The sequence below is a fragment of the Cupressus sempervirens genome, chromosome 7 (genome assembly GCF_028749045.1).
Source record: "Cupressus sempervirens isolate cs-2001-9-10 chromosome 7, ASM2874904v1, whole genome shotgun sequence".
Taxonomy (NCBI): Eukaryota; Viridiplantae; Streptophyta; class Pinopsida; order Cupressales; family Cupressaceae; genus Cupressus; species Cupressus sempervirens.
The window spans coordinates 758,295,322-758,314,213 of record NC_143124.1 but is presented as its reverse complement, the minus strand read 5'-3'; positions in this window follow the sequence as shown (position 1 = coordinate 758,314,213).

Genomic DNA, 18,892 nt, shown 5'->3' with positions numbered 1-18,892 from the left:
AATAGATGGTTCAATATGATAATGATTTCCATTGTGTTGCTCAAACTGGCCTTCAAAGTGTGAAGTACTTGTGTTTCTATCTCTATCTTTGCTAGATTCACCATATTGTTTATATTAGATAAGTGTTGGTCCTTCACAAGATCCTTAGTAGTTTGTATGTTTCTTTACATTACTTCCATATGAGGTAGTAACATTGATTGAATGGAATGCACCTCATTCATTATATAGAAATCTTCATGTAAAAGTTTTGACTGCTTCCCTTGTAAAAATTGAATCTTAAATAAATAAAGTGAGTTGGTATTGGGCTCTATTCTCAACTCTTTGCTTCTAGTCTGTAGATCTAAATCTATCTTATCCATATTCTCCCTTATAGTTTTACAATAAGAGGGAATATTAGCACACCACTTTGCAAACAATTTATCTGCATTTGTGGCTAATAGATTTACCTCAGTGACAAGAGTGGAAAACACAACCTTCTTGATTGCTATCTCACTAGATACTTTCTCCATCACTTTTTTCATTAACTTCTCTTTCTTATTAATAATAGGATCACTAAATTTCTCCACAATTTTGACCAACTAATCAAGAATTGGAGCTTTTTCATCCAAATCATCAACAATAATTTTATTAAGAAAAAATTCCTAGATATCATACAATACTTGCCTCTTTTGATTTTCTCTACTTAAATCATCTTGCTTAGCCTTCCTTGTAAATAGTTCACTTAATATTATCATATACTCCTCACTCAAGTTAGATTTATCCCAATCAAGAATAACAATTTATTCATCAAGAGTGAGTGGTTTACCTCTTATGGATTGAGGTTTATGTTTCACCTTCTTGATCAACTTCTTTCTCTAGGAATATGGTGTGCTAGATCTCATCATAGTCAGTTTCAAACCTTGAGTTTGAGCTACTAGATTAAGCTTTTGTGAATCTTGAGTCACCTCAACTTTCGTTATTACATCTTCTATCTTTGTCTGCTCCTCCTAGATCTTAACTTTATTTGTTTGTTGTGAAGGCACATCCTATTTATTCTTGACTTCAACTATTTGGAGTTCACTGGCTAAACTTAGTTGTCTTGCCTCCTTCATTCCCTCAGTATGAGGTCCTAAGCTAATTGGTCTTTGAATTATAGTAGAATGATCTTCTTTGAAATTTTGGCCCTTATATTTCTTCTCACCTTCCTTACTCATACTAACATTACCCTCTATGGTATCTTGTTGCTGTGTAAGATCAAGTGCATTGTTTCCTTCATTTGTCAAAACACCTCAGTACTTGACACCATCATCTTTGGCATGTAAATTTGCTAAAATAACTAGAGATGTATCTAACAATCTAATGGAATCCTATACACTTATCTTAAGGTACTCCCTTATTTGTATAATCATGGGATTAGGATCTACCAACTTCTCATGAACTAGTATTTGTGACTCCATTTGAACTCGACCTTCACTTTGCCACACCAACTTAGTCATGGCATCTTTATTTCTAATAGGACTAGTTTTTGGCTCATCAGGTTGTCTTGACTAATAACATTTATGGATGATTACTTTGATTGTGAATTCAATCTCCACATCTTCAATGGTGGATATCAACATTCTTCTTTTACTCCATTTTGTAAGTGTGTTGGCTTCAATTTCTTCTCACCCTTAACAATGAATGGTTTATACTCTATCAGCAAATAGGGTAACCTGTGACATGATAGATGATCTTCTTTGTAATATTTATTGGTCCATTCTCTAACTATAATTTTATATCATACACATAACTCAAAAAAACTTTGATCCATTCAACCTAGAAAGTCCTTGGAAAGTTTAGGGCATGTGTTAACCCTTTCTTAGTAAGAATCGTATGCTTATCCCACAATATTCCATTCTCACATAATTTATCATATGAATTCATTAATGAAAAATATCCCACTTCACCTATCTTACACATATAACATGCTCTTGCATCATGAATCATTATAACCCTAGGTGGGATCGATGACAAGGCACATGAGGAATCACCCTTCATGCAATTTCAGGATAAACTTTGAATTTAAGTGAGGGACATGCATCATTTCTAACTAATTGAGAATTACTAACCTTTATCTCCATGTTATTATAAGTTTTGGATAAATGTGATGCCATTGATTCAACTTAGGGTTCACTTCAAAAATTGTGTACATCTCGATTTGATGCAATTGCTCACAATTCACTTCTATAATTAAAGACATGCACCAAATCTTCAAAATATTTTCTCAAATGCTCAAAATCAACACACTCTTCAGAAAAATCAAATTTTGTGTATTCAAAATGACTCAAAAATGCACTATATAACTTGCAATTTCAAATTTAGGAACTCATCAATGCTACACACACATAGTGTGTGAGTTACAACTATCTCAACCATTATAGGGAAACTTGACAATTAAACTTCCAAACTCTATTTACTCGTTCAATAGCACAACTTGGTCATAATTCACATTTTGGCTTGGTCCCTTCAGGACTCCAAAACTTAAACTTGGTAATTACTATAACTTGACACAACACCAAAAATACTTCACTCAGTTCAAACTTCTAATATGTCCTTGTGTATCCATTAACATGTTGATTTGGACTTTCGTATATATTATCTTAGGAACTGATGTATAATTTTGAAATTTGAAATGCAATTCAATACTTACCTCTTTACTTAATTTGAGGTTGGGGAATCACCTAATCCATTGGATTAGGTGATCAAAACTTCACCATTTGACCTATTTCCTTCTCTAGTTGTCTTTTCCTAGGTATGATTCATCTAGGTTCTCACATCTTTAGTATTGACCTTTTCTTTTCCATTATTCTCTTCAACATTAGATGTTGGTTCTCAGTTTATAAAGTCTCTTCTTAGATGATTGACCTCTTGATAGTTAAAACATACTGGTCCAAAATTCCTTTAATTTCCTAACCTTCCTCTAAGATGTATCCTTGTTCAATTTGCTTCAATGTGTCCATATTTTCCACATAACTAATAATTGAATCAAGTACTGTAGAACCAACTTGTAGTATTTTCTTGCCTAGTTGTTTTTCCTTGAATTTTAGGTGTCCATTTGTTCTTTGCTTTAGATATACAATCTTGTGCCCTATTACCACACTTTTGACATGTCTAACATTAACTTTCGTATCTAGATGTAGCTTGTTTCTTACTAATCTTTGATCTACATTAATGTGCTTGATGTCCATTCTTATTACAATTGAAATGATTAACATTCAATTAGGTTTTAGATTTGACTTACCAATTTTCCTCCTACAAAGGTTTGTTGTATGGCCTGGTTTTCCACATTGATAACAGTTAGGCCTCTTGTTCTTAAGCTATGCATTACTTTTTTTACTATGCTTTAACGACTCTCCTTTCTTGGTGGATGACATGAAATTGATATAACCAAGTCCAATAGTGTCATGAGCTCTTCTTTGTGCTCTTAGTTTCTCATCAAGTTGTCTCATAACTTCTCTAGATTTGTTCATTCTTTCCATGATTTTTTTCTCACCTCTTAACTCAACTTTCATTTGATTGTTCTCAGATTTTAGATTTTCAATCTCTTCCACCTTTCTAGAAATTTCATGATTGGCATTTAGTAACTAATTGACCATGTAAACTTTATTGCAAGTCAACCTTTATACCTCATTGATTCTCTCATAAAGACTTGTAGCTATCTTCCTTTAGTCTTATTTAACCATTACCTTATTCAACCTTTTTCTTTTGTTTAGTTACTGGCTATATTTCATCTTCTCTTTTTATTGCTCATACTTTTTCATTCAAGATGTTCTTCTTCTTCAATAGATCTTCTATTGTTGCATTAGTTTTGGATCTTCCTTCATCACATAGGTCTTCAATGCTTAGAAAAAATGGTTTACATCTATGTTTGTCCCATTCCAAAAATTTATACAAAACTATATTACTTGACACTAATAACTTCCTAATGCTTGGCACATACTAGTTCTTCCTGTTATTCCTCAGCTCATGCTATTCTTGGCTTCTACTAGTTTTCTTGGCCTCTGTATCACTTGGCTCATATGCTGCGTCTTGAACAACTTGACAACCACTAGAGTACTCAGTGAAACTTGGTTTTCTCAAAAGTAACTACTATTCGAAAACATTTGAATATTCATGCTTCTCCTTTACATAACTCAACCTATATAGAGTGGCTTGGTCGTAGTGGTGATTGACTAACTCTACCTTATAAATGACTATGTGTTTAGTCATAGTGATGACTGATTAACTTTGTCTTTTAAATAACTAAGTGTTTTACACTAACTGACAATATTAAATTGCCTTTAGGGTCAACAAAATGAATGCTTGAACATCCTCACTATGAAATAAATTATTGTATTAGTACAGTAGAAATTATCGTATGATATTGGAAAATTATTTTATGTTATATCTACTTGTAAAATAAAAACTTGAAATAAAAAGATAAAAATGTGACAAAAATGCAATATTAAGAGCTAGACAAGGGTTTCCAACCCCATGGTGGGCGCCAAAAATCTATACCAAAGTGTTCACACACTTCTATTAACCCTTATTCTTGAGAATACCCATGACAAAGAGTATCTGAAGAGATGACTTATATCTTCCTATCTATGACATGGAAAGGCTATGAGATGATGGCTCTCAAATGAGCATAGCTTATGCAATCCTTGTATTATGCACCATAGAATCAACGATTCAAAGATGGGATAAAGAGTGCTAGCATCTAATAATCACTATGCAATGCAAATTGTAATGCAAGCTAAATTAGAATGATATGCAATATGCAAATTAGAGTAGTAAGATGAGAGTATTACAAATCCACCTAGTTAAGCTATCTGATCTAAGATATAAGAATAAAGGAAATCTAAACTCATATGCTATAAAGGTACAATACAAGAAACAAAATTAGGATGCATGATGAATGCGAAATGAGTTCTCCAAGTGCTCCAAAATCACTAAGAAAAACTACAACATAATGTTAGCATGAAATATCTTAGTTTTTAGAATGAGAAGAGAGCCCTCTATTTTAAAGAAAAATGAACAATTGAGATTAAAAGCCAAGAGAGTCTTAAACAAGGGTTAAGGATGCATCTTGAGTGATCCATGTGCACAAGCATCTTACCTAATCAATATCAATGATGGAGTTCAATAGCTGAGAGATGTGTCGAGGAGAATAAAGATGTCATGCCCAAACTACGAGGCAAAAACACACAATTTTTTTAAAAAAATAATAATTAAAATACTCTAAGTTTGATAAATTTATGTCCAAAGTTAAAGTAGAGGTTCTCTACATTTCATCTTAAGTTTATAAACTTGTGGGGAACTACATCGTTAAGATTTTGAAATTTTTGTTATTAGATTGATATTGATCATTAGTCACGTTATTTTATTAACTTTTCAACAAGATATTAAAATTATTTAAATAACAATCTAAATGAGTTTCGTTTTAAATATTTGAGAAAAAAATCAAATCAAGAACTCATTAAAAGAAATATTACATCTACCCTTACACCTATATATGCTATATTTAATTATGATAAATTATTAACCTTTAAATTTAAACCAAATAATATTCAAAAAACTAAATTAACATTAATATTTAAAACTAACTAAATTTACGTTTACAACATTTAAACAAAACTATATTAAACTAACAACTAACTAAAATTATTAACAAATAACAAAACATGTACTAAAACTTTCTTAAACTAACATAACTTTAAAACTTAATTAAAAATAAAACTAACTAACTAAAACATACTAATAACTAATATTACTAAATATATATTAAAATTTAAAACAAATAACTTTAAACAAAAAACATTATAATAACTAACATATTCTAAACTTAACTCTAATATTAACACATAAACTAACATAAAACTAAACCTACCACTAACACCTATACTAACCCCCGCTACACCCTTCCTACACCTAGGCCGAGCACTTCCCAAGCACTGGCCAAGGATAGCGGTCTGCCCAAGTCAAAACTAGCGCAGACCCATCCCAAAAAGGTGGCAACCAAGATTGCAAAGTGGGGGAAAAACAACTTCAAAACATATTAAATCTTCCTTCATACTTGGCAAGTGGTCTGCGAAAATTAAGGAGATAGGGGTGACGTCATCCTATATGATTACAATTTGACTTAGTTTAAATAAAAACCCTTTTTAACATGCATTTCCAAAACTGACGTGCAAGGGGAGATGGGTATGCATTAAACACATAAATTTTTATAGGTAAGCCTTAGGATATTTAGTTTAGTTATAATTTCTTTTTTTTGATATTTATTTTATTATTGTTTTTTCATTTTAAATATAACATTCAATAAAGCAAAAAATATATTAAGGGAATCTTTTAGATTCTCTGTTACCAAAGAGGCATTTAATTAGTTTCCCCATACAAATTCCAGAGACTATTTGGCTCTAGGATATAACTTTTTTTTTGTCATAATTTTTCTAAGTATAGATTTACAAAGCAATGTATTTTTTTTTTCAAGGTGTATACTTTTGAATGGATTTAAAACATAGATTCAATAGTTTGTTGTCACAATAATACAAGATTTATTTGATCTCCTAATAAGTACAAACTGGACTTGAAATATCACCCATATCCATTCTTCTTTCCTTAACATAATTTTCATTTTTAACATATAAGGAAACTTGAAAATTTTTCTTAACTAAACCATCATCATTTCATCCTATTTTTGATGTGCATCCATATAATTGAAAATTACGATTAAATCTCATGATAAGCAATATTACTCAATCACCACTTTATTGGCAAACCTGATTCAAAGGCTCAGCTAGGAAAGAACCAGGAAGAAAACCTGGTGTTGTTGTTGTTACCACATTTTGTTTGCCCCACCAAATTTCAAAATTTGAATGTTACCCCGCCCAACGGTCACCTCCCCGATTACTAATATTTTAACACCCACGAAGATATCAAAATTACCTAAGTTTTGAACCTTATGATATTTTTACGCCTCGCAAGTTCTCCACTGTTAGATCAAGGCCGATCAATGGTCGTCGCCATCTCGCTATGATGAAGTTGTGCAAGGGTTACGATGGCAACGTAGCGGCAGGGCGCGACGTGTCCGGTGGGTCCAGCTTGCTGGGCAGAGGATGGCGCGGGTCAGAAATGTTCTGTGGCATCGTAGGCACTATGTCGCTATCACGCATTGGCTGAGAAATTCCCATGACAACATAGCACTCATCGAAAAAGGTGTGCTGACGATGGTGAGTCAGCATGTTCGGCGGCAAGGTTTGGCAGGTCGGAGAATATAACGGTGAGGTTTCAGGCAAGCGGTTGGGTTACATCAGGTACTTCATTTGCCCAGTTGGCAGATTCTGGTGTCACGACAGCAAATCAGAGGGAGCCACGTGCACCAGATCTTTAGTTCAGCCAGCATAGTCAAGAGGTGATTCTTTACGATCGTCAGATCTGCAGAAATCTACGACTGGTGCTATCTCGCCATTAGAAATCGCTCGAGAGATAACATGGCAACGTAGCGACAGGGCACCACGTGTCCTGGTGGGACCCTATTTCATCCCACCAGTGTAGTAGGGATTAAATGATCGACGGACCAACAGGGAAGTGCCACATGTACCACGGGCCCAGCAAATTACGAGGGAGGAAGGTTGTAGGAAGGTGGGTCTTCGTGACCGTTAGATTAGAGAAGATCAACGACTGTCGCCATATCGCCATGGTGAAGATGTGCAATTTTTACCATAGCGACAGGTTGCCACATGTCAGTGGGGCTAGGTCTCGCCAGGGTGCAATCACTGAGGTATTGCCAGGTTTCGTTTTGATAGGACAGCAGTTGTAGAGGTGGCGCCAAATATGATGGGTCTAGGGTAAGGACAGCATGGAGTATGACAAGTATTCACGATCGTCGGATCTAGGCTGATCGATGGTCGTCGCCACCTCGCTATGAGTAAGTCGCTCAAGGTTTATGTTGGCGACACAACGCCTTGTTGACACGTGTCTCGCTGGTTCGATCAGAAAGGACGGTTGGTGACTGGCGATTAATGTAATTTTCATAGTTAATATGAATATCTGCAAGGGTGGTGCGGTTAGTCCGATGACGAAAGGCCAACAACAAAGACTCCCCCAGGTTGCGGAATGAAGAAAGGTAATTGGCCTACATGACCCAGCTAGCTCGTATAGCCTGTTTGACTTCCTTCAACCCTATTGATTCATGAACCAGGAAGCAAAGATGATCAAGGTTATCTTGCGATCTGATCTTCGTGATCAATTCTGACCTACCTGAAATGAATGCAAGGCATAGGGAAACACTCCACCATCTTAGTCGATCCATCTACTGTGTCAGGATCATTCATTGGCGCCACTTCTGTCTACTCAAGGCGTTCCTTCAGACGAATATCTGATTTTGTACTTCAGAACCATACTCGAGTGTGATCTTTGATCAGATATTTTGGGGTTCAATGGTAGAAGTTGAGCAGTTAATGCAGAATCATTTCCCTCAGTTATGCCTAAACTATAAAGGCAATTTTGTAATCTTTTCCAAGGGTCGACTCTTTCTGATTTCTCTAATATTGCTCTGCAACTCTCAGTGTAACATTCCCTGTGCCTTTGAACTGAATGATTCTCTGTTTTATCTCCTTTAGCCATTGATGTGTATGTGCATCCCTTTTGCCTCTCATTGGTGTATTGTCGAGATCTGTAACCTGCATACTGTATCTGTTTTTTGCCTACTGGACAAGATATAAGTGAGATTCCTCTTTCCTTGTGTTATTCAGTTTTGCTTCTTGATCTACATGAGGTTATTAGATCAAAACAAGCCTATATGTATATATCCTTAGTTTCATTCTGGTTCAATAGTGCATATATGGGCAGAAATGGGTCTGAACACTCTATTTTGGTGCATCACCTCCATAGTTTAGGTAGGGTAGAGTTGTTTTCTGCATCTCCTTCTTCCCCTTTTCCTTTCGAGAGTAGTTAGGTGTGCCCTGATAGTAAGAGGAAGTTGACCTTCTCCAGAGACTCAACCTCGCAGTTCAAGTCCCATAGCTTGGAGGTTGTTTCCATGTTTCACTAGGTTGTCCTCACGCATAGGCCTTGGACAAGGGTGCAAACGTAAGTGACAATAGTTTTTGGCACGCCCGATGGGACAATCCTATTGAAGATTTAAAGTCTACTGGTGTCAAAGAAGGAAGAATTTCAGAGATTAATGCTGAAGAGGTAGTGCTGGCTTCAGTATTCAAGCCTTCAAGAGGTTGGTCCTTCAAAGTACTTGGTGACTCTGAACATCAACAAACCTGGTTCCAGGCCAAAGTTGCAGTGATTCATGCCCAGAGCTGAAACAAGGGCGTCTTCTAGAGGTAAATTTCAATATCAAGAGCTTTCCCTTTCAAATCCTAGAAGAAGGAGGAGTAACATTTCATTATCACCAGTTAGGGGTGAAGAAAAAGTTAATATACCTGTAAGGTCTGCCTCTACTCCTCCTACTACTCGAACTCAGCCTAGATTGCCATCAACGCTCATCAATAGAACACTTGTTTATATGGCACAGCCAAGAGTTCATACTTTTGCCACCTTTAATGGTGGAAGTCCTCTGTTGTTAGCCCAAAGACATGATATACCAGTATCTACACTAAAAAGCATACCTGATTTTACTGGTGAGACTTCTATCTCCCCTTTAGAGCATATCCAAGAAGTAGCAAATGTCTATAATATTCATGGTATTACAGAGGATGATGTTGCTGTCAGACTTCTAGCCTCATCTTTAAAAGGAAAAGCATTACAGTGGTATAGGGGCTTAGTTCATGGTTCTATAACTAACTGGGATGAACTAGGAGCAGGATTATGCAAACATTTTGAGGATAGAAGTGACCATCTATCACTATTAGAGCAATTGACTACAATAAAAAGAGCCCCCCATGAGTGTATGACTGATTTTAATTATAGATTCCAAAAGACATGGGATAGAATACCTACTGCAGTGAAACCTACCCCTGGTAATGCCTTCTTGCATTACCTTAGAGCTTTTAACAGTGATATTGCCACTACAATCCAAACTATGGGAGGGGATACCTTGCCTAATGCTTATGAGATAGCCATAAAAGCTGAGAACATCCTAATACAAGGAGGAAAATTGGCTCCAAGGCCCCCTATGCCTTTCTTTCCTGATGTTCCTAATCACCAGCCAGCAATGACCCATCTTCCTCCAACTTCTACATCACAAACCCTTACTCCAGTCCCTCGAGCTTCTACATCCTCAAATGGGATAGATGAGCTCAAAGAAATGCTCCAAGGTCTAGTGCTGAATACAGATAAAAGAGAGAAGACCCTGGATAAATAATTGCAAGAGCAGGGGAGGGAGTTGAAGGACCAGGGGAAGAGATTAGAGGATAGTCTCTCTATGACACAAAACATGAGTAATAGGGTGGTGACCTTAGAAAGGCAGAAAACTCAAAGTGGCAAGCCTCCCCAACTGCAATATCAAGCTCCAAGTGGTGGTAGGCTTCCTAATCAGTGGAATAGCTCCTTTAATCAGGGTAGGCAAAATAGTCATGCTTCTACTTCAAGCTCAAATCAGAACAGAGCTATAGTCCCTCAAAATAACTTGGCCCAAGATCAAGATTTCTGCCCTTCTTGCAACTATTCTTATACCTATTGCATGTGCCAGAAGGTAGAATCTTATATGGTCCTAACTGTCCAAGAACCTGCAGTAAAGCAATCATACAAGGAGGATCATCCCAAGGAGGCATCATATATTCAAGGACGTGATGATTGCTCTTTCATGAATCATCAGGATGGGGAGCATTGTAATGTAAACCAGGATTCTGTTGCTCATAACACAAGAAGTAGGAAGAGAGCTATGGAACATGCTACCCCCTTTCTCCTAGCTAGACCTCAACTTCAAGTGCTACACCTCATATACAAGCAACAAGTGAACAAGCAAGTACTTCACAATAGAAAGAGCAAGATCCAAGAAAGAAAGATGCAGGTGGTCCTTATGTTGCCCCACCTCAACCTCTTATAAGTGCAACTCCCAAAGTTTCTACCAAAGTTCCTAATGCACCTTTCAGTGTGGTAGAGAAAATGAAGAAAACCAATGTGAATATCTCTATGTGGGATGTTGTTGCTACCATACCAATGCAGAAGAGGATGCTGCAGCAAGAAATAGAGAAGATTGAACTCAAGGATCAACCATCTATCATGGAGAATGCCACAAGTCTAGTACAACCAGCAGGGGATGTGGAGACAAATAAAAGGGTTAGACCTCCCCCATTCTATGTTTCCCTAATTATAGGAGGCAAATTAGTCCATAATTGCATGATAGATTCAGGGGCTAGTAGCTTAGTAATGCCTAGGTGTGTTGCTGATGCTTTAGGGATGAAATATGAGCCCATTGTTAGGGACGTGTTACAACTAGATGGTAGTACCGTCAAAACCATAGGTATCCTTAGGAATGTAGAGATGGCCTTACATGCATGCCCCGGTTGCACTGTGATTCAAGATATATCTGTTGCTGAAGTCAAGCCCTATTTTGCCATCTGTCTTTCAAGAGACTTCACTGCTCAGATTGGTGGATTCATATCTATTGATTGGTCATATATGTCATTTAAGACCAGATATGGAGCCAATGCCTCAATTAGAGCAGAACCTCAAGCCCTTCATCACACTGAATCTTACACTCCCAACTTCATCAATATGAATTGCCCTATTCTAGAGATGGATGAAAATGACATAGTAAATGAGCCTGTCACTTCCATAGCAGAGATTTCTGATTTCTTCTTGGATGAGAGGGCAAATGCATATCAGTTTGAGCCTATGTCAGAAATTCTTGAGACAGGCCTTAGTACATATTGCATAATAGAGAAAGAGGCTCAAGCTCTTGATCTTGTTGGGACTAACGATGATATAAATAGAATATGGAGTATGTACTTTGATGGCTCAAGGAATAGAAATGGATCAGGGGATAGAAATGGATCAGGGGCTGGTGTTATGTTGGTCTCTCCTACTCAAATAAGATACTACTTCTCTTTCAGGCTCCAATTCAATTGCACCAATAATGTGGCCGAGTATGAATCCTTGATTCAAGGTCTCTTACTTGCCCAAAAGAGGGGAATCCAAGCCTTGAAAGTATATGGAGATAGTGACTTGGTAGTGAATCAAGTGAGAGGCCAGAATGTCACCAAAAATGGCTTGCTCAAGTCTTACAAACACAGAGTCAGGGATTTTCTTGAGGGTTTCAATGCATTTAATATTCAAAGCATTCCTAGGAAAGAAAATAAACATGTTGATAGACTTGCAGTGGTGGGTGCAGCTTATGATGTACCAGGGAATCTTGAGGAGGAGAAGAAGCAACAAATTAGGGTGTTAGTGAGGCCTGCCATCCCTGATAACAACACTCATTGGCAAGTGTTTGACTCTGATGAGCAAATTGTGAGTTTCTTGTAGAATGAGGCAGAATTCTCAGATAGAAACCAGTCAAGGCTGCAAGATCAGTATGGTGAATAGATCATTCACCTTAGTTCTAACAAGTTTCCCAAGGGTCTCATTGCTTTGGAGAGTGTTCTTAATCCTGATGATCAAACAAGAGGCAAAGGAATAAATCTAGCTGCAGAAAAGGATGATTATGCCCTAGTTACAATTGCTGATGGAAAATCTCTGAATATGGGGAAGGTATGTTCTGAAACTGAGCAAGAAAAATTCATTCATTTATGTCAAGAATTTAATGATGTATTTACCTGGACATATGATGACTTAAAAGGGTTTGACCCTAGTTTGTTTCAGCATACCATAGATCTAGTTGACAAGGCCAAGCCAGTAAGGCAAAAACAGAGGCCAATGAATCCTAAGATTGAACCCCTAATGAGAAAAGAATTATCCAACTTGATAGAGGCCAATATAATATTTCCTGTCAAACACTCATCATGGGTAGCTAACCTTGTCCCTGTAAGGAAGAAGAATGGGGAAATTAGATTGTGTGTGGACTTTAGGGATCTTAATCAGGCTTCTCTTAAAGATCACCATCCTCTCCCTTCCATGGAGCAAATTCTATCCAAGGTTAGTGGGTCAAGGAGATTCTCTTTTCTTGATGGATTCTCTGGTTACAACCAAGTGCTAGTTAAAGAATCTGATAGACATAAAACAACATTTACTACTAAATGGGGCACCTATGCTTACTACAAGATGCCATTTGGAGTAACAAATGTAGGTGCCACATTTCAGAAGGCAATGGAGATGGCCTTCAAAAAATTAATTGGTAAGTTTGTCTTAGTATACCTTGATGATATAACTGTATATTCAAAAGATGTAGAAGATCATTTTGATCATCTAAGGCAGGTATTTCTAAGATGTAGAGAGTTTGGGGTTTCCCTCAACCTAGCCAAGTGTGTCTTTGCCACAAGCCAAGGAAAATTATTGGGACACATTGTATCTGAGGATGGTCTGACCATTGATCCAGAAAGAACAAAGGCAATACTTGCCCTTCCTCTTCCTAAACACAAGAAGGGGCTGCAAAGTTTCCTTGGTAGAATAAACTTTGTGAGAAGGTTTATCCCTAATCTTGCTACCATGGTGAAACCTCTTATATCAATGCTTAAGAAAGACATGGTTTTCTCATGGACCAAGGAGAGGAAGGAGAGTTTTGAAGAGATCAAGATAGCCATAGCCTCAGCCCCTACTCTCATGAACCCAAATTTTGAGAAAGATTTCATCCTCTACACTTTAGGTGGTGAGTCGAGTATCTCTGTTATCTTGACTCAGACAAATGGCAAGGATGAGGAGCAGCACATAGATTTCTTTAGTGAAGGGCTGAAAGAATATGAAGATAAGTATAGCTTTGTTGAGAAGTAAGCCCTTGCAGTCATCAGAGCCTTGAAGATATTCAAGCACCTCTTATCCCACAATAGGATCCATTTTGTTGGTGCCCCATGCCAGTGTAAAAGATTTTCTGTTAAGCAAGGATATTAGTGAAAAGAGAGCTAGATGGATCACTAGGGTAATGGAATATGATGTTGATATTCAAATTACCAAGCTAGTAAGAGGGAGAGGATTATGCAAAGAAATGTTATCAGGTCAGGGTTCTGATGAAGAGTCCACTATGGTATTAACAGAGCAGCAGGAGGAAGGAAATGTTAACGGCCCAAAGAGCTAGATAAATAATATGAAGAGCTTCTTATCAGGGGATGGATACCCTCAACAATTGGACAGAGCTAAAAGGAGACAATATAGACTGCAGTCCATTCCCTACGTTGTGATTGATAGTATCTTATTCAGGAGGGATTTTAATGGGACCCTGTTGAGATGCATTGAAGAGGATCAAGCTGAGAGGATGATTAAGGAACTTCATGATGGCCCTGATGGTGGCCATTTCTTTGCAAGGACAACTGCTATGAAGATCATGAGGGCTAGTTATTATTGGCCATCTCTGTTCCATGATTGTTATAGGTATGTGAGAAAGTGTGAGAAATGTGCTTTCTTTTTAGGCAAACAAAGGCTTGCAGCTCTCCCCCTTTATCCTATTCAAGTGGATCAGCCCTTTACCCAGTGGGGGTTGGATTTTATAGGCCCTATTAATCCTCCATCTAGTGTAGGTCATAAATGGATTTTGGCTGCTACTGATTATTTCACTAGATGGACAGAGGCAGACGCCTTGAAGGATGCCACAGAACCATTAGTGGTTGAGTTCCTTGATGGGATTATATCTAGGTTTGGCGCTCCTTCTACTATCATCTCAGATAATGCTAAATCTTTTGTTGGAACCAAGATTTGTGCATGGGCAATGAATCACAATATCTACCTAAGCACATCGTCAAATTATTATCCCTAGAGAAATGGTTTGGCTGAGTCTTCCAACAAGAATATGATCAGAATCATGAAGAGGACAATAGAAGACAATCAGAGGGTCTGGCATAAGAAATTAAGAACTGCTTTGTGGGCTGATAGGATAACGCCCAAGAGATCTATCAGGAATTCACCTTTTGTGCTTGTATATGGTAGGGAGGCTAGACTCCCAATTTCACTAGGATTCCCTTCCTTGGAGTTGGCTCATCAGCTAGAATTGATTGAAGATAGTGCCATGTCAGTAAGAATGGAAGAGCTGATGGAGCTAGAAGAAAAAAGGGATAAAGCTATGAAGAACCTGGAGTTGCATCAGCAACAGGTGAAAAGAAATTTTGACAAGAGGGCCAGGGACAAGACTTTCAAAGAGGGGGACCTAGTTCTGAAATGGGATGCTGATAGGGCGAAACCAAGAAGACATTCTAAGTTTGATGCATTGTGGAGTGGCCCTTACCTAATTGCCAGTTGCAAACAGGCTAATGCATTCCAACTGAGCAGACCCAACGGTGAAGTTCTGCCCATCCCAGTCAATGGGATTTATCTTAAGGCTTGCTTCTAATGAAGATTGTGAATGCATGTACATAGTTAGTCTAGTTCCTTTTCTGTTATTTCCTACCTTTCAAGAAGTGTGCGTGCACAAGGTTCTCCTTTTGAGTTGCCAGCTTCCAAGGTTTTGACAGTCTCAGGTTGCAAAGGAAGTTTTTTGTTTTGTTTTAGTTACAAAGGCAAATCTAGGGTTTTTTATGTTTTAATTCCTTACAGAGGGGTTAGGGTTTTACAGTTCTCAGACTTGTACCTTTCAGACCCATTTTTTGACTCCATAGCCCAATGGATTGTTTACAGACACTTCTTATGCATCGAGCAGGCTCATGCCCCCTGTGAGTCACCAGAATGTTACCACATTTTGTTTGCCTCGCCAAATTTCAAAATTTGAATGTTACCCCACCCAATGGTCACCTCCCCGATTACTAATATTTTAATACCCACGAAGATATCAAAATTATCTAAGTTTCGAACCTTATGATATTTTTACACCTCGCAAGTTCTCTACCGTCAGATCAAGGCCAATCAATGGTCATCGCCATCTCGCTATGATGAAGTTGTGCGAGGGTTACGATGGCGACGTAGCGGCAGGGTGCCATGTGTCCGGTGGGTCCAGCTTGCTGGGCAGAGGATGGCATGGGTCAAAAATGTTTTGCGGCATCGTAGGTGCTATGTCGCTATCACGCATTGCCCAAGAAATTCCCATGGCGACATAGCGCCCGTTGGAAAAGGTGTGCTGATGACGGTGAGTCAGCATGTTCGGCGAGCCCGAGAAGATAACAGCGAGGTTTCAGGCAAGTGGTTGGGTTACATCAGGTACTTCATCTACCCAATTGGCAGAGTCTGGTGTCATGGTGGCAAATCAGAGGGAGCCACGTACGCCAGATCTTCAGTTCAGCCAGCACAGTCAAGAGGCGAGTCTTTACAATCATCAGATCTGCAAAATTCTATGGCTAGCGCTATCTCACCATTAGAAACCGCTCGAGAGATAACATGGCGATGTAGCGACAGGGTGCCACGTGTCCTGGTGGGAGCGTATTTCATCCCGCCAGTGCAGTAGGGATTAAATGACCGACGGACCAACAGGGAAGTGCCACATGTACCACGGGCCCAGCGAATTATGAGGGAGGTAGGTTGCAGGAAGGTGGGTCTTCGTGATCGTTAGATTAGAGAAGATCAATGACTATCGCCATATCGCCATGGTGAAGATGTGTGATTTTTACCATAGCAACGTAGCAACAAGTCACCACGTGTCAGTGGGGCCAGGTCTCGCCAGGGTGCGGTCACTGAGGTATTGCCAGGTGTCGCTTGGATACGACAACAGTTGTAGAGGTGGCGCCAAATATGATGGGTGCAAGGTAAGGACAGCATGGAGTATGACGAGTCTTCATGATCATCGGATCTAGGCCGATCGATGGTCGTTGCCTCCTTGCTATGGGTAAGTCGCTCGAGGTTTATGTTGGCAACATAGTGCCTTGTTGACATGTGTCTCGCTGGTCCAATCAAAAAGGACGGTCGATGGCTAGCAGTTAATGTAATTGTCACAATTAATATGAATATCTGCAAGGGTGGTGCGATTAGTCCGATGACGAAAGGCCAACCATGAAGACTCCCCCAGGTGGCAGAATGAAGAAAGGTAATTGGCCCGCATGACCCAGCTGGCTCGTATAGCCTGTTTGAGTTCCTTCAACCCTGTTGATTCATGAACCAGGAAGCAAAGATGATCAAGGTTATCTTGCGATCTGATCTTCGAGATCAATTCCGACCTACCTGAAATGAATGCAAGGCATAGGGAAACACTTCACCATCTCAGTCGATCCATCTACTGTATCAGGATCATTCATCGGCACCGCTTCTGTCTACTTAAGGCATTCCTTCAGTCAAATATCTAATTTTGTACTTCAGAACCATACTTGAGTGTGATCTTTGATTAGATATTTTTGGGTTCAATGGCAGTAGTTGAGCAGTTAATGCAGAATCATTTCCCTCAGTTATGCCTGAACTATAAAGGCAATTTTGTAATCTTTTCCAAGGGTCGACTCTTTTTGATTTCTCTGATATTGCTCTGCAACTCTCAGTGTAACATTCCCTGTGCCTTTGAACCAAATGATTCTCTGTTTTATCTCCTTCAGCCATTGATGTGTATGTGCATCCCTTTTTCCTCTCATCGGTGTATTGTCGATATCTGTAACCTACATACTGTATCTATTTTTTGCCTACTCGATAAGATATAAGTGAGATTCCTCTTTCCTTGTGTTATTCAGTTTTGCTTCTTGATCTGCATGAGGTTATTAGATCAAAACAAGCCTGTATGTATATATCCTTAGTTTCATTCTGGTTCAATAGTGCATATATGGGCAGAAATGGGTCTGAACACTCCATTTTGGTGCATCACCTTCGTAGTTTAGGTAGGGTAGAGTTGTTTTTTGCATCTCCTTCTTCCCCTTTTCCTTCCAAGAGTAGTTAGGTGTGCCCTGATAGTAAGAGGAAGCCGGCCTTCTCTGGAGACTCAACCTCGCAGTTCAAGTCCCACAGTTTGGAGGTTGTTTCCATGTTTCACTAGGTTGTCCTCACACATAGGCCTTAGACAAGGGTGCAAACCTAAGTGACAACAGTTGGCATTACAACAAGGTTTTGAAATGAAAATTACATAGGATTCCAATCCCAAAATTACAACAATTTAATTAAATTTCCTTCATGACCCTCATCAAGGGTTCCATATCATTTCTGCAACACATTTTTAAGAACCATGGAAAGAATAGAATTTGATTAGGTGACAAAAAGCATGACTAAGAGACAAATCAAACATGTATATTCTTACTAGGTTTTCACAATAAGATTCACAATGAATCAAAACTAGGGAAAGGTGGATTCTTCCAATAGGAGAAGTTTGACACAACACCAAAATAGATGCCCAATCGGGGCTATAAACCAAGAACTTCTATTCTTCCATTTTAACATGCCAAACTCATATGAGGTGTGTGCTGATAGGTAGGGGCCCATAACACCCTACCCTCTCTCCCTCTTCTCATCCTGAGAAGAGACTCTACACTTGTTGGAGTCCAACTAAAAAGACCTTTCCCAAAATTGGTCACTCCAAGGGTGAGTAATACCAAAACACCCATACAAGAAAACTTCAAAATTCAAACATAAACAAGAATGAAAATCATTCAAGAAACATAGTTTTCAATCCTTCCCAACATAACCAACATACATACAAGCATTCAAACAACAACAAAGTAGCATAAGCATGAAACAAGCATGGAAATCTGAACAAGGGAGATGAAGAACTCCTACCTTCACAAAGAGGTAATGACAAATGAACAAATTTGAGTAGAGCTTTTCCCTTCCTTCCTTCACTCTTCCAAGACTCATCTCTAAAAGTGGAGATTGGGTAACAACCTAAACTACTCCAAGAAGGGCCTCTAAATAAGACTCAAACTCAACCATCCAAAAAGGCAATAACTTCTCCCACCCACCTAAAAAATCTAAAAGTTTCTAACTCAACCCATATTATGGTTAACCACTAAGTGGAGGTGAG